Below are 12,798 nucleotides of genomic sequence, written 5' to 3' on the forward strand. Positions count from 1 at the left end.
CCGGTGCTAGCGATGGGGGAGCACCTAGATGTAGCACTCGCAAGCATAAGTTAAAGGCACCATGAGCACAAGAGGGACAGGTCACAGGCGATTTTATGTTCATTTATGTTTAATTTATGTATACTGGCCTGGGAATGAAGACCAGAGAAGTTTATGTAAATAGTTTGGAATTGTCAAAATGAGATAAATTTTGTTTTTGTTTTCATGGCCTGAGTATGCTTCACCTTTTTATTTTGTTGGTACAGAGTAAACCAGTATGTAATGTTGGACGTATGTGGCTCTGAACTTTATTGCACAGGTACTTTGAGTGTTCTTTGTGTTCAAATGAAAGTGTCCTTTCAGATATCTGGGATGGAGGAGGCAGCCCTGGCATGCGTTTGAAGCTGATCTTTGGTAGCCTAGCTGAAGGAGCATTGGATCAAGGCATCCCTGGTGTCCCTGCCTCCCGAGGTTTGGCTCTACGTCCTCAGCGTTCTCCTCACCATGCTCACCTTCTAACTCGCTACTGGACACAGCATCTGTGGCCTGTGCAGCTGTGTCAAGATCCTCTTCCTCCAGTGGGTCCTCCATTGCCAGTGCCAGATTGTGGAGAGTGCAGCATGCAACCGTGATCAGCGACACCCGTTCTGTGGGGTATTGTAGTGCTCCCTCTAAACTGTCCAGGCATCAGAAGCGCATCTTAAGAAGACCTATGGTCCTCTCTACCACCGCCTTTGTGGAAGCATGACTCGTATTGTAATGCTTCTTTGTCTCTGTTCTTGGGTGGCGGAGAGGCGTCATGAGCCTCTTCTTCAATAGATAGCCCTTGTCACCCAGCAGCCATCCATCTAGTCGGGCTGGTGCACTGAAGAGCCTCGGCACCTGGGAGAGTCTCAGGATCTACGCATCATGGGAGCTGCCAGGGTACCTTGCACAGACTTGCAGAATCTGCATCCTGTGGTCACACACCATATGCATGTTCATGGAGTGGAATCCCTTCCTGTTAACGAAGGCACCCAGCTAACTGGCTGGCGCCTTGATGGCCATATGTGTGCAGCTGATGGCACCCTGGATACGGGGGAACCCAGAAATTGCTGCAAAGCCTCTGATTCGCTCAGCCTAGCTCATTCGTACGGTAAAGAATGATGGTCAGGACCCACCTGATCAGAGCTTCTGTCAAAACTGACACAACTATGGACATCTGATTGGGACATTTCACACTGATCCCCCATTGAGCCCTGGAAAGAACCAGATACATAGAAGTTGAGGGCCACTGTGACCTTGGAGCCACTGGCATGGGGTGTTCACCCACACAGTTGGAGGTGATCTCAGGCCCAATCATCTGGCAAATGGAGGTCACAGTCTCTCTTGAGAGGCGGAGCCTCCTTTGGCATTGCACCTCAGACATATTGAGGTAGCTGCTTCACCGCCTGTAAACCCTGGCAACAGGATAGTGGTGTCTTCTGCAGCCCCTTCCACCTAGGACTACCTGCTGGCCCTGCGTCTCTTGTGCCTGCACCTCTCTTCCCACAGGTCCCTCCCCTGGAAGCTGAATAGGGTCTCCTCTCCCTTCTGCCCCTCTCTTCCTCCTCAGAGGAGGTGCTACCAGTGGAGACCACAATCCCCATCACCAGGGTAAAAGAAGGCTGTCTGATTCCTGGAAGGGTCCACACAGTCTGAGTCCTCCAGGGGCCTGGTAGACAGCAATGAGTCCTGAAATGAGGCCTGGAAATGCTAAGAATTAAGCCCCGAACAGAGATGAAGCTGCCAAATGCCAATAAGCAATCAGCTGCAAACTATCTCCAAAACTGCTAACTACTCACACTGGCAATGCTGCTGACCCTTTTTATCCCGCCCTTGGATGAGGTTTGTGAAAATGTTGGCTGGCCGCCTGCCTGTTTTGCCTGTGCGTAGAGCAGAAAATCGCATGGGCAAGGTAAAATCACAGACATTTGGATTGTTAAGGGCCTTAAGTGGCCTGTTAATTAATGGCGAGTGCCGCTCCAGCACCCACATGTGCTCGAGCGAAACATTGCATGAGTGCACAATGATGTCGGGACGCTCACCCGATGTCATCACACACTATTTTACTCACGTTCGGGTTGGGCGTGCGCCCACCCGCCCGCGGGACAAAAAGTTTGGCCCTGTGCCTTTTTTAAAGTGGGATTGTAGCTGGGCATTATTGATAAGTTGCTTCTGAAGGAATTTTCTTTGATTTTGCCTTGGACTTGGGTTCAATCAAATGCACTTTCATTATAGTTCATCCCCCACCCCCAGGGAGAGCTGTTAAACTTAATTGCATCACATTGACATTGTTTTTTGTCCAAATGTGCCAGACCAACAAATAGAATCAAGCTCCTCGATGTCCTAGCCATTCTAAATGGAAATTCCATAAGGCTTTCTTTCAGGCTTCACTTCTAAATGGCTCTGCAGACAGAGTTGGGTCAGCTAGGTACTTAAGTGATAGAAATAATTATAATTAGTCCATTGAGAAAGAATGCTGGCCTCCTCTTGAAAGAAAGTGAGAGGTCTATCTGGACAGCAGCCTCAGAATGCTTAGTTCACCTGTACCTTTAGAACATGCCAGTGAAGCAGAAATTCATGGTTATACAATGCCACAGCTCTCTTAAAGATAAAGGGCTTGGTTTAAAAGGAATTCTACGATTCAGGATTTATCCAATCAGAAATTGTGTATATATTTAACATTGTTCAGCTGCATTTGTTTTTGATTCTGTGTGAATTTCTTAGTATATGTTTCACCGCTAGTCTCACCTGAACTATATTGGAATGGTGTTTTTCTGCTTTTCGAATTGGATAAGAGCATGGAGTGGGAAATCCCTTGCAATCCTGATGCAGAATAACTCAGTAGTAGGGTGATTGTTAATAGTGTCGGTGAACCTCATGCCAAGTTTTGGATCATATGACACATTGATCTGTTTGTAGAAGCTGCCTTTTGTGATGATCATGAATATCTCATATTGGCAGAAAGCCCAAATCATAACCCCTCCCAACCTGTAATATTTTCATAGTGTGGAATTTGAGTCAATGTAATAATTTCATGGTGTGGAATTTGAATCAATGTTTGGGGCAGAAGAACAACTTTTGTTTGAACGGGTAATTCAGTTAATTTTGTAGCTTGGTAATCTTGCATGTTGCTCCATCTTCCTTTACTTTGAAGAATAACATATTTCAAAATGTTTCAATGGATTTTTAAAATATCTCCATTTCTTTCACATGATTATTCCTAATACTTCCCACATGTCGACAATCTAAACATACAAATGAGTACAACTCAATTGCCAAAACAGATTTCAACGTTGCAGAGCTTTTCCACCTGATTTTTACATATTTTACTCTCAGGTACTGATGGATTTCTTGCATTTTCTGCTTTACACCCCAAATCCTCTCACTGGTAATGATTTACTGATTGGTTTCACCATATTGGTTGTTAAGTAGACTTAAAGGTATAGGTAATGTTATGATCCCAGCTGAGGTTACCCCTGGACAAACCAGATCCCAGAGTAGAACCCAACTTGATAGATCCAAACTTTTAATTTGTTTGTCCAGATATGTGGAGAGTAGCTACTGAACAGAGTCATAGGAGTCAGCTGATGAACCTTTGACAAAGGAATAAAACATTTATTAAACAAGAAAAGATTAACTATATTACAATACTCCATCACCCACAACTATACCTTTACAGATGTATACAGATTTGTAAGGATAGCACAAGTTACAAAAGGTACCTTATACTCTCATGATCACAGTAAGTACACAGTCCATGTAAACCAATAGGCACCCTGTGGTTAGACACACCACACCCTGAAACCAAGGGCAGAATTTTCCCATTGGCGTGCGGGGCAGGCCTTGCACACCGATGCGTAAAATGACGCGCGGTGACGTCGGGCATGCGTCCCGATATCACCGCATGGCATCGCGATATTTCGGAAGGCAGGCACACTATGAGTTCAGAGGCGTGCCCGCCATTAATTAACGGGCCAGTTAAGGCTCTTGAGACAGCAATTGAATACGATTTTTTGCAGCCCATGCAATTTTCAGGACATCGCACGGGTGCAACGGGCAGGTGGGTAGGAGACATTTGTATAAACCTCATCCACAGGCTGGATAAGAGGGGTGAGTGGGGTCGTGAATGTGATCTTTCAGGTATTTAAGTGTGAAAGTTACTTCTTGTGTGTGTGAGCAGGAATACTTTAAAACTCATACTAGCTGCTTGGACAGGAGTAAAAGCCTTAGTCAGGACTCTACAGTAAAGATCATTTTTGGGGCCTACAGCTTTCAGAAGCTCTCCCTTAGCCTGGGGATGGGAGTTGTGCTCTCCACTGGAGGCACCTCCTCTGACGAGGAAGGGAGGGTCAGAAGGGGGAGGAGACCAGGAGTCCACATTCAGCCTCCAGGGGAGCCACCTTTGGGAGGTGAGGCACAGGCACAAGGGGCGCAGGGCCAACAGGACGTCCAAGGCAGAAGGGGCCCCAGAAGACGTCACTATCCTGCTGACGGGGTATACAGGCAGCGAAGCAGCTACCTCAATATGTCTGAGGTGCAGTGCCGAAGAGGCTCTGTCTCTCAAGGGAGACAGTCATCTCCATCTGTCAGATGATAGGTTCTAAGATCTCTGCAAACTGTGTGGGTGGACACCCCATGCCAGTGGCACTAAAGGTTACAGCTTCCCTCAACTTCTATGTCTCCGGCTCTTTCCAGGAGTCGGTGCGTGATCTCTGCAGAGTCTCCCAATCAGCTGTCCACACTTGTGTCAAGCTGGTGACAGACGCTCTCTTCAGGTGTGCATTGACTTTCATCCACTACCGCTGGGACGAGGCCAGCCAGACAGAACGAGGGAGAGGCTTCGCAGTGATTGCTGGCTTCCCCCGCGTCCTGGCTGCAATCGACTGTACACATATGGCCATCAAGGCACCAGCAGGTGAGCCCGGTGCCTTTGTAAACAGAAAGGAATTCCACTCCTTGAACGTGCAGATAGTATGTGATCACAAGCTGCAGATTCTGCAAGTCTGTGCAAGGTACCCACGACCCACCAGCTCCCACGACGCTTACATACTCAGAAACTCCCAGGTTCAGAGGCTCTTCAGTGCTCCAGCCCAGCTGGATGGATGGCTGCTGAGTGACAAGGGCTATCCCCTCAAAAGATGGATCATGACGTCTGTCCACCATCCAAGAACAGAGGCTGAACAGCGGTACAATAGGTGCCACGCCTCCACAAGGGGTGTGGTGGAGAGAACCATCGGTCTTCTCAGGATGCGCTTCCGATGCCTGGACTGCTCAGGGGTGCACTCCAATACCCCCCAGATCGTGTGCTGCTGATAGTGGTTGCATGCTGCACTCTCCACAATCTGGCACTGGAAAGGGATGAGGAAGATGTGGATGCAGTTGCTTCAGATGCACACGAGTCCAGCAGTGAGTCCGAGGATGAGCACGCACAGGAGAACACTGAGGGGGTAGTCGCTGACCCGGGCGTACTCCAGGGAGGCTTGGACACCCAGGAGGCTTTAATCCAAAGAACCTTCAGCTAGCCCACCACAGATGGACCTTCAACACACACCAGGGCTGCAGGCTCCACACTCAATACCTGAGTGCTAAATCTGCCTCGATACTAACATTAACTAAGGCCCTTGTCAATAAAACTCAATGTCAGACAACTCACTAATAACATCATGGGTTCCCATCCACTTACAGAAGTAAGGAATCACCCTGAGGCATGGCAACATGTCAAAATTTATTGAGGGAACAAATGTAACTTCATAAACTAAAAAAAAGTGTTGGACATCACACCAAGTCTTCAATAAACTACTATGGGCCAACATAAAAGCACCAGTGAGAAACCCGTGGTGTGCCTAAGGTGCCTTAAATTTACACTTACAGGTGCTACGTCTAGGTGCTGTCCTCCCGCTGGCACTGGCATCTGAGACAGCCTGCTCACTGTGCTGCCCTGTTGGCCTCGATGACTTTGGCAGACGTCTTCTGGCCTGTGGAGCCTTTGATGGCCCTGCCTAGGAAGGAGCAGCCAATTCCACAGCTGGCTTCTCCCCAGTCGCCGCAGCCTCATCAGATGCCACAGTCACTGGCAGAGGGGTGGAGCAGCTGCTTCCCTCATCCGGAGCGCCCTGAAAGGAGCCCACAGAGATGACAGGCAGCTGCTGCGCCGACATGAGATCGCTTTGGACCTCCCTGCTCACCATAAATGGATGGGCACTGAGCTGGGATGCTGGTGCTCCATCCATCTCCCACACTGGCACTGACCAGCTGAGGTCAATGCCGCTGTGAGGGCTTGCATGTCCGAGAGCAATCCCAGGAGGCCCTGATTGTTCTCCTGGAGTAGCCGCACCATGAGAGCCGCCACTCTCTCCATGAAGGAAGCGGGGCTCATTGCATCGGTGATGCTCCGCGTGGACTCCTCAAGCATGGGCACCATGCCATGCATACCCTCATGTATCTCCACCAGATCGCCCTGCATACCCTCCTGCACTTCCAGCGTTCGCTGCCTCATGGACAACTCCAGAGGCACATCATCAGCCACCAACCAAGCTGGTCCCCAGCAGTCCTCCAACTGCCGGCGCACTGGGCACTCTCTGTCTCTGCCCGCACCTCAAGCGAGTGTGAAGTGCCCTCACCGCTGTGCCCCGGGACACTAGCCAAGGATCTAATTCCCACCAAGGTGCTAGTATCTGTGCTGGTGCCTGCCTGGCTGAGATGGTGTGACGCTGATGCACGGATTTCCTCTGGGGCCTCAGGAGTGAGAGGTGGGCCCTCTGCCTCCTCCCCGCCGCCCTGCTCCAGTGATGCTGAAAGAAAGAAAAAGGACATTTGATTAGTTACAGTGCAGACAATATCAACTTGCATGCCGCTCCCCCAGATCATTATGCTCTCATCCTTCCAAAATCAATGGTCAACCCATGTTGCTAACTTCAATCCCTGAGCATTCAGCAGTACCATGGCTTCTGGGACACACACCTAAGTGCTTGCTAAACATACTTCCCCATGGCACCCCAGCTTTGCCTCCACCGGTGGACCTGGGGGCATGGCGTCTCTCCAGATCCATGGCCTGCTGCTTGTAAGGTGTTAGGATCGCCAACTGTGCCTGGCCTCCACCAGTCCGCCTCCATTCTGCGGAATTGTGTGCAGTCTTCTCCTGAAAAAGAGAGAAGAGCATTGACTAGTCCAGGCTGCACCTGAATTCCCATCGCATCCCTGAACACCCAGCCAGAGTGGAACATTGTAGGACTCCAGTTCTTCATCACCCCACAGCTGCTGCACATTCACCCAAAGAAGCAAGGGCTGACCGCCCCCCCATTGCCCAAATGCTGCCTCCTTGACATGTGGCACCACAAGGTGTTACTTTGCTAAGCAAGGAGGCACAAGCACGTGGAGCGCAAAGACCAGCAGATGGATTGGTGCCCCACCAACAGGAAGCTGCCCTCCCAGCATGTTAGCACCCTGACTTTGGCATGCTTCCAGTTCCAGCACTATGCCTAAGTGCAGATCCTTGACTTTCACCCCCATCCTATACTCTAGGTGCCAGTGTCACACATGCTGCAGATGAAGAACACATCCTAGCTCAACTCTCTCAGGGTGAATTAGGCATGGGCAATATCTGCTGGCACACCCAGCAAGGGATACACACCGTGAAGGATTCAAAGCCATTACTGTACTCAGTGTTGCTGGGGGTGGGGTGGGGAGGGTGGGTTGGGGGGCTTGGGGGCAAGGGTGACAGCTGCATTAAGTGACCTGAGGCAACATGGTACTCACCCTTCCCGAGCACAGGAGGTCTTTGAATCTTTTGCGGCACTGGACCCATGTGCGCCGCACCACATCATGGGTGCTGACAATCTCGGCCACCTCCTCCTACGCACGTTTGGTCAGGTGGGGAGGCCTCGGCCTCCCAGCCCTCAGAAGTAGGACCTCCCGCCACGCTGCCACCTCTTCTAGGAGGGCAGCTAGGCACTCGTCGGAGAAACAAGGGGCACACTGTCCCGCTGCCCTACCCTCCAGCCTGGCCTGCCCTGATGGCCTATGCTCCGGACTTGCGTGATGCTCATTACCCTCTGATGTTCTCTTCTCCTGGCCATTGTGACCAGCTTTGCAAAGGCTGCCAGGCCTTCATTTAAACAGGCCACCGGGTTGCCATTGGACCCGGCGGTCTGTGCACAACCACCGCTGACCACCCACTCCCGCTATCCTCGGGAGTCGTAAATTACGCTGGACGGGCCTTAATTGGCCCACCTGTGTAAAATGGCGGCGTGGACCCGATCGCGGGTGGCGATCGGGTCCGTGCCCACCCACGCCCGCTCCCACATGGCCCCAAATGACAGATGCCACCTTAACCAGATGCTGTGGATCTCTCCTCAACTCCCCCCAGACGCTTGTCACACTGTAAGCCAACCAGTCTCACTGCATTCTGTCTTTCACACGAGGGTTTCCAATCTCCATTCTCCAAGACCTCGCCTTTAAATCTTCATCCAAAGTGACACTTTCTCTCAGGCGCCTTCCACAAGGATTCACCTACAGGGTTTCAAACCCTCCTTCTGATGTTCCTCTCCTGGGGTCACCACATGCATTCAAGCTGTCTACCACACACTCTCTCTCACTGACTTAGTGTTAACATTACACCACTGCGTTACATGCCCATAGCAAAGAGTTACAGATCTTCAGTTGTCTCTTTGGGCCTTCTGGCCTCTTGCAAGCTGTTCTAGCTTTAAATCTGCTTTCTGCAGTTTTTGTCTCTTGAACTCTGAAGCTTGGAGCCTTTCTCTCTGCCCCTCATCTTCATTAACAGGACAGGACCAGGTTCTTGTCCTTCCTTTGACTAGAAGGTCTTCTTGGGACTATCCCCTGTTTGCATCTCACACCTTTGGCCTTGGGACCTTTAGGTTCTTTTGGGAAATCTGCAGCTCCCTCACAGTGTCCAGCCTCCCTGGGGTCTTGGCTTCAAACTGAACTTAAAACTGCTGTTTCTTTTGTTTTTTTTGCCTCTCTGGCCCCCTGTTGCTAAGCAACAGTCCAATTCTTCTACCCATGTTTGTTTACTTTAGCATAAGTCATAAAACTCTCATTAGAAATGCAAGTTCATTTTTAAAGTGAAACTGAAACTCTATTTGACCTTTCTTAACACAGATGCAGAAATACAAATCAAACTTAAACTTCAAGGCTAAAAGTCATTCCTAACACCCACAAATACCAATATAACGTACTTAAACAGTCTCTATTTCCTAACAATAATGTATTACTTTAATGAAGAAGGAGATGTTTCTGTTAATACTGTATGAGCAATTTTGGGGAAGCAAGCATACACATTCTGCCTTGCTTCTATCTGATGACCAATCCCTCCTACACCAAAAGACTCAGACAGAATTTGATTTGGATGCAATGGCCCTTCCCCCAAGTTAAATGGCCTGCTAATGGTTTACTGTTGAGTTTCATACATGAATAAAAGGTGCGGTCCCAGAGGGTGATCAAGTCCATGAAGTCAATATTATTTTAGTTGACAAAAAATGGGAACTAAGATAGTTATTTACTATAATTATTGTATTTTCAGCATCTAAATGAAAATTAGAATTACAACGAAGCTATACACTGCAGGAAGATATCATTGGACTAGACGGGTGGGCAGAAAAGTGGCAAATGGAATTCAATCCAGAGGAGGGTGAGGTAATTCATTTTGGGAGGATTAACAAAGCAAGCAAATACACAATAACTAGCAGGGTACTGAAGAGTGTAGAGGATTTTTTCCACCCAGAAGGCGTGAGTTTGGAACACACTGCCTGAAAGGCTAGTAGAGGGAGAAATGCTTGTAGTATTTAAAAAATACTTGGATATGCACTTGAAATGTTGTAACCTATAGAACTACAGACCAAGAGCTGGAAAGTGAGATTAGTCAGGATCGGTCGTTTTTGATTGGCACAGACATGATGAGCCAAATGGCCTCCCTTCTGTGTTGTAATTTTTCTACATTTTTAGAAAAACAAATTTAACATTTGATTGAAGAAACAAGACTAAAGTGAAAGTCTAAATTATTCATGGAACCACACTCACCAAGGGTCAATGCCTTCAATACAATTAAAGAGCTACGGGCTGGATTTTATGGTCCCACACCAGCATATCTGAAGACTGAGGGTCTCGCAAAATACAGTGCTGGCCTTCCTGCCCACTCCCAACCTGTCTCCTATTTTACAGTGGTGAGGGAGGCATCAGGCAGTCCGCCTTGGGCCTATTGAGGCCCTTAAATGGCCAACTAATGGCCACTTAAATGCCTCATTCCGCCCCTTCACTATTTTGCCTGGGACAGGCCAAGCAGATAGCCCAGAAGCTTTCACTGCGAGGACTGATGTCAGGCCAGTGGGGAGGGTACCTCCTTTGGGGGGATCCCCTGTGCCCATTGGAGGCACCTCCCTGTCAAAGTCATAACTCCCATTTAATGCTCCCCCCACCCACCCCTGGCCCCTCAAAGCTGCACCTCCCCCCACAATCCCCTCACGGGGGTCTGCCAGCCATGCCCCACCGATACCACAGATGTATCTGTCTCAGTGGGCTCCATAACCTCTTCTTGGTCAGGATTACCTGTAGTCCCAGCATTAGCCACCACTCCCGGCTGGCACTGCTGGGACTACAGAGCTGCTGGCCAATCAGATTGGTCAGCAGCTTTCTAAGTTGGGGCTTGTTCCCCAGATGGGGGTGGAAGCCTCAACCTTAAACAATTAACACTGATTCCAGCATAAAATAGCTACAGGGCAGCCAGCTTTTGGGTGAGTGGGCTCTCTGCCAACTTTTCAATCAGGAGCGGAGAAGAATATGGTGCCCCGTAAAATCTAGCACGGTAACAGAAAGCAGTGATTGTGTCAATTGCACCTGTGGAGCACCTGTTTAAGTGGAGCATTTGCCTGCACTTTCAGAGGGAAGGGAGAAAACTGGGAACAAAAAGAAAGAAACCAAAAGAAAGTGTCAAGTGAAAACCCCTGTCTGGTTTATGATGATGTCATGAAACTAACATACAATTATCATAATATTTTTCTGGTTTATTGTAAAGTAAGTTTATGGGGTAAGTATAATTGGGTCAATCTGTGTGTGATTTAATTACATTTAGAGCTAAGTGGACTGCAAGCTTTAACTCATCAAAGAAGCTAGGTGCTTGACATGCTAATGAGTAAACATGGATGCTGGCTTAGCATGTAAAGTGGAAAGGGAATTTGCATTTTTAGATAAATGAAGGGATATTTGGATTTCAAAGGGCTCTCAGTCTGTTTACAACTCGCCAGATAAGCAAGGCGAAGGAATGTGTTTATGTTTCCCAGAAGTTAGTGGCAATATTGGCACCATGAAAGTTTTTATATTGTGAGGAAGATACAGAGTTTCAAAGACATGTGGGACAATAGAATTTACATATTAAAAAGAGAAAACATATATAAAGGAGAATGAAAGGTTATGTGGGTAAAGGCCATGTAGTGACCATGAAGTGTGAAATATCCTTAATGATATCTTTAATTTATCCTTAAAATATCCAGCATTTGTACATAGGTCTGCTGTCTTACGAAGCTGTAGTTAGGGAAAAGCCATTTGGAATTCCATTGTCCATGGTATTGTGTTAACTTGCTGGGTTTGTTTTAAATCTAAAATCTATTTTGGACCGTTGCCTTAAAGGAAGTGTAATTGGAAGTCGAGGTTAATTAGGAATTTTAGGAGTTATTATAGTAGTAATTGTAATCTTGTGTATGTGCTTGACATCTTTTATTTTGCTAATAAATATTTTAATTTAATTATTAAAATCTGTAAAGGTCTTGGTGGACTTTTTACTTCTGAATTCAGTGCACACATCTCGTAATAAATACAAATTGGAAAACCGTTGTGATAGCGCTACCAAGTTTCCCTCGTGGATATGGTCCACCTGGTACACATCATCTGCCATGTCATAACAGATGATTTGAATTCCAATGGATCAATCCCTCCAAAAATATTACAAAATTGACCATTGGCACCAAGTTCTTTAACAGCACAGTCCTTTAAAGGAAGATTAAGAGCATTCAAAGGAATCTGGACCTATCATGCAGGTTGATTTTGATTTTGAACGAACAATTATTTCATATTCATATTATTTCAAATTTACTTAGCTGCATAATGATACTTTCCTCTAAATCAGAATGTCATTTGTTCTAGATCCAGTCTCAAGGGCAAAATTGGATAGCTCCCAAAATGGTGTGCAATTAGCCTTTGCTTGTTCATTCCAATGCAGGAGGCAAAGCAGACTTCGTGTTTCCTTATACTTAGTGCTAAATGTGGTTTTGGGGGAAAAGTTTTAATTTCCATTCCAACAATTACAACTTTAAGTTATAAAGGATCATGTACAGGATGGTACTTGTTTTCATTGCATAAAGAAGGATAGAAAGGATATATGCTTCAGTTCTTTGAACTGTCGAGAGGCCTTGGTAAATAAATGTGAACAGATTATTATTTTTTGTTCAGGTCAGTTAAATTGGAATACAGTTGGATGAAACGGCGTCAAAGAATGTTGAAATGTTGAAAGCACACTTCATGATTTAAGCATACTACCTTCTCCAAGGCCCAACATTTGTCATCGGTGGACATAGGATGGACAGAGAGTGGGCCAATCACACCACTGGCTGACCTCAGTAAACAGTCCAGGCCATTTGGTGGTTGGAACACATTTGCATCTGATTGGCGAGCTGCAAGCATTGAGCTAGCACTCACAGGCAGGAAATCGGACAGCCCATCTGGGGGTCCCAGCCAGAAGACATGACTTAAAGGGAGGGTTTGGGCACATAAAGACTGACAGCAGGC

Source organism: Cetorhinus maximus, chromosome 22 (genome assembly GCF_964194155.1).
Source record: "Cetorhinus maximus chromosome 22, sCetMax3.hap1.1, whole genome shotgun sequence".
NCBI classification, from domain to species: domain Eukaryota; kingdom Metazoa; phylum Chordata; class Chondrichthyes; order Lamniformes; family Cetorhinidae; genus Cetorhinus; species Cetorhinus maximus.